The sequence below is a fragment of the Arachis hypogaea genome, chromosome 2 (assembly GCF_003086295.3).
Source record: "Arachis hypogaea cultivar Tifrunner chromosome 2, arahy.Tifrunner.gnm2.J5K5, whole genome shotgun sequence".
Taxonomy (NCBI): domain Eukaryota; kingdom Viridiplantae; phylum Streptophyta; class Magnoliopsida; order Fabales; family Fabaceae; genus Arachis; species Arachis hypogaea.
In genome coordinates, this window is record NC_092037.1 from 58,706,031 (window position 1) to 58,710,259 (window position 4,229).

The 4,229-nt window shown below is 35.9% G+C and overlaps 1 non-coding gene across 1 annotated transcript; it reads right to left on the bottom strand.

Moving 5' to 3' along the window:
- Positions 1-2,826: 2,826 nt before the first annotated feature.
- Positions 2,827-2,930, bottom strand: LOC112763515 (small nucleolar RNA R71). The gene has a single exon (XR_003182889.1). It is a non-coding gene; the product is annotated as a small nucleolar RNA R71 (small nucleolar RNA).
- Between the last annotated feature and the right edge of the window lie 1,299 nt (positions 2,931-4,229).

The following is a 4,229-nucleotide window of genomic DNA, read 5'->3' on the forward strand; positions in this document are numbered from 1 at the left end:
GGCATTTATGAGGATCCGGAAAGTCTAACCTTGTCTGTGGTATTCCGAGTAGGATCCTGGGAATCCGGAAGGTCTAACCTTGTCTGTGGTATTCCGAGTAGGATTCCGGTAATGAATGACTGTGACGTGCTTCAAACCTGTAACCTGCTGGGCGTTAGTGACAGACGCAAAAGAGGGATTCTATTCCAGTAGGGGAGGGAACCAACCGGTGATTAGCCGTACTGTGACAGAGTGCGTGAGCATTAGTTTTCACTGCGAGGATGGGATGTAGCCATCAGCCATGGGTGATGCCTCCAGACTGGTTAGCTGTGCGAGTGACAGCCGCACAGGATATTTCCCGAGAGGAAGAAATTAGCCACAGTTGATGATGAACCCCTATACAAAGCTTGCCATGGAAAGGAGTAAGAAGGATTGAGTAGAAGCAGTAGGAGAGCAGGCGTCCCTGGGCTCTACAGCATCTCCATCCGCTTATCTGAAATTCCTACCAATGAATCTGCATAAGTATTCTATCCCTTTTATTATTTCCTTTTATTATTTTATTTTGAATCTAATCAAGTATCATGTTTAATTCACCTGACTGAGATTTACAAGGTGACCATAGCTTGCTTCATACCAACAATCTCTGTGGATTTGACCCTTACTCACGTAAGGTTTATTACTTGGACGACCCAGTACACTTGCTGGTTAGTTGAACGGAGTTGTGAGAATAAACAGTGCCCTAAGAGTAAATATATGCTAAAGCTCAAAAGATAGAAATCACAATTTCGTCCACCAAGTTTTTGGCGCCGTTGCCGGGGATTGTTCGAGTATGGACAACTGACGGTTCATCTTGTTGCTCAGATTAGGTAATTTTCTTTTCAAAAATCTTTTTCAAAATTTTTCTTTTATTTTTCGTTTTTTCCAAAAATGTTTTTCGAAAAAAATTAATAAAATACAAAAAAATTAAAAAATCATGAAAATCAAAAATATTTTGTGTTTCTTGTTTGAGTCTTGTGTTAATTTTTAAGTTTGGTGTCAATTGCATGCTTTTAAATTTTTCTTGCATTTTTTCGAAAATTTCATGCATCATAGTGTTCTTCATGATCTTCAAGTTGTTCTTGACAAGTCTTCTTGTTTGATCTTGATGATTTCTTGTTTTGTGTTGTTTGTTGTTTTTCATGTGCACTTTTGCATTCATATTTTCCATGCATTAAAGATTTCTAAGTTTGGTGTCTTGCATGTTTTCTTTGCATAAAAAAATTTTTCAAAATTATGTCTTGATGTTCATCATGATCTTCAAAGTGTTCTTGGTGTTCATCTTGACATTCATAGCATTCTTGCATGCATCTTGTGTCTTGATCCAAATTTTCATGTTTTGGGTCATTTTTGTGTTTTTCTTTAAAAATTCAAAATAAAAAAAAAATATATCTTTTCCTTATTTTCCTCCAAATTTTCGAAATTTTGGGTGACTTGGTCAAAAATTTTTAAATTAGTTGTTTCTTACAGTCAAGTCAAATTTCAATTTTAAAAATCTTATCTTTTCAAAATCTTTTTCAAAATCATATCTTTTCATTTTTTTATTATTTTCGAAAATTTTAAAAATTAATTTTCAAAATCTTTTTCTTATCTTTTATATCATATTTTCAAAAACTAGCTAACAATTAATGTGATTAGTTCAAAAATTTGAAGTTTGTTACTTTCTTGTTAAGAAAGGTTCAATCTTTAAATTCTAGAATCTTATCTTGTAGTTTCTTGTTAGTTAAGTAATTTTTAAAATTAAATCTTTTCAAAATATCTTTTTCAAATATATCTTTTTATCTTTTATCTTATTTTTTTCAAAATTTTATCTTTTTCAAAATTTGATTTCAAAATGTCTTATCTAACTTCTTATCTTTTATCTTTTTCAAAATTTGATTTCAAATCTTTTTCAATCAACTAACTAACTTTTTGTTTGTTTCTTATCTTTTTCAAACCACCTAACTACTTTTCCCTCTTTAATTTTCGAAAATTATCCCTCTCTTTTTCAAAAAAATTCTTTTTGTTTTAGATTTTAATTTTAATTATATTTTGTCTTTGATTTTCGAAAATTACTAACCTCTTTTTCAAAAATTATTTTCGAAAACTTCTTTCTCTTTTCTTCTTCTATTTAATTATTTAATTACTAACACTTCTCTTCACCTCTCTTCATCTAAGAATCCGAATCCATCCTTCTTCTTTCTTCTACCCCTTTCTTCTTCTACTAACATAAAGGAATCTCTATACTGTGACATAGAGGATTCCTCTTTCTTTTCTTGTTTTCTTCTCTTTCATATGAGCAGGAACAGGGAAAAGGGCACTCTTGTTGAAGTTGATCCAGAACCTGAAAGGACTCTGAAGAGAAAATTAAGAGAAGCTAAATTACAACAATCCAGAAACAACCTTTCAGAAATTTTCGAACAAGAGAAGGACATGGCAGCCGAAAATAATAATAATAATGCAAGGAGAATGCTTGGTGACTTCACAAAGCCAACGTCCAAGTTTGATGGAAGAAGCATCTCTATTCCTGCCATTGGAGCCAATAACTTTGAGCTTAAGCCTCAATTAGTTGCTTTGATGCAACAAAACTGCAAGTTTTATGGACTTCCATCTGAAGATCCTTATCAGTTCTTAACTGAGTTCTTGCAGATCTGTGAGACTGTAAAGACGAATGGAGTTGATCCTGAAGTCTACAGACTCATGCTTTTCCCTTTTGCTGTAAGAGACAGAGCTAGAATATGGTTGGATTCACAACCTAAGGATAGCCTGGACTCCTGGGATAAGCTGGTCACCGCCTTCTTGGATAAATTCTTTCCTCCTCAAAAGCTGAGCAAGCTGAGAGTGGATGTTCAAACCTTCAAACAAAAAGATGGTGAATCCCTCTATGAAGCTTGGGAAAGATATAAGCAGTTGACCAAAAGATGTCCATCTGACATGTTTTCAGAATGGACCATGTTAGATATATTCTATTATGGTCTCTCTGAATTTTCGAAAATGTCACTGGACCATTCTGCAGGTGGATCTATTCACCTGAAGAAAACGCCTGAAGAGGCTCAAGAACTCATTGACATGGTTGCAAACAACCAGTTCATGTATACCTCTGATAGGAATTCCGTGAATAATGGGATACCTCAGAAGAAAGGAGTTCTTGAAATTGATGCTCTGAATGCCATATTGGCTCAGAACAAAGTGTTGACTCAACAGGTCAACATGATCTCTCAAAATCTGAATGGATTGCAACATGCATCCAACAGTACTAGAGAGGCAGCTTCTGAAGAAGCTTATGATCCTGAAAACCCTGCCATGGCAGAGGTTAATTACATGGGTGAACCTTATGGAAATACTTATAACCCATCATGGAGAAATCATCCAAATTTCTCCTGGAAGGATCAACAAAAGCCTCAACAAGGCTTTAACAATGGTGGACGCAATAGGCTGGGCAATAGCAAGCCATATCCATCATCTTCTCAGCAACAGATAGAGAATTCTGAACAAAACACCTCTAATTTAGCCAATATAGTCTCTGATCTTTCAAAGGCCACTTTCAGTTTCATGAATGAAACCAGATCTTCCATTAGAAATTTGGAAGCACAAGTGGGCCAGCTGAGTAAGAAAGTTATTGAAACTCCTCCCAGTACTCTCCCAAGCAATACAGAAGAAAATCCAAAAGGAGAGTGCAAGGCCATTGATTTAATCAAAGTGGCCGAATGCATAAGGGAGGAGGAGGACGAAAATCCTAGTGAGGAAGACCTCCTGGGATGTCCTTCAAGCAAGAAGGAGTTTCCTATTAAGGATCCAAAGGAATCTGAGGCTCATACAGAGACCATAGAGATTCCATTAAATCTCCTTCTGCCATTCATGAGCTCTGAAGACTATTCATCCTCTGAAGAGAATGAAGATGTGACTGGAGAGCAAGTTGCTCAATACTTAGGAGCTATCATGAAGCTGAATGCCAAGCTGTTTGGTAATGAGACTTGGGAAAGTGAACCTCCCTTGCTCATTAGTGAACTAGATACTTGGATTCAGGAAACTCTACCTCAAAAGAAACAAGATCCTGGCAAGTTCTTAATACCTTGCACCATTGGCACCATGAGCTTTGAAAAAGCTCTATGTGATCTTGGGTCAGGGATAAATCTTATGCCACTCTCTGTAATGGAGAAGCTGGGGATCATTGAGGTGCAACCTGCCTTGTTCTCATTACAATTGGCAGATAAGTCAATAAGACAAGCTTATGG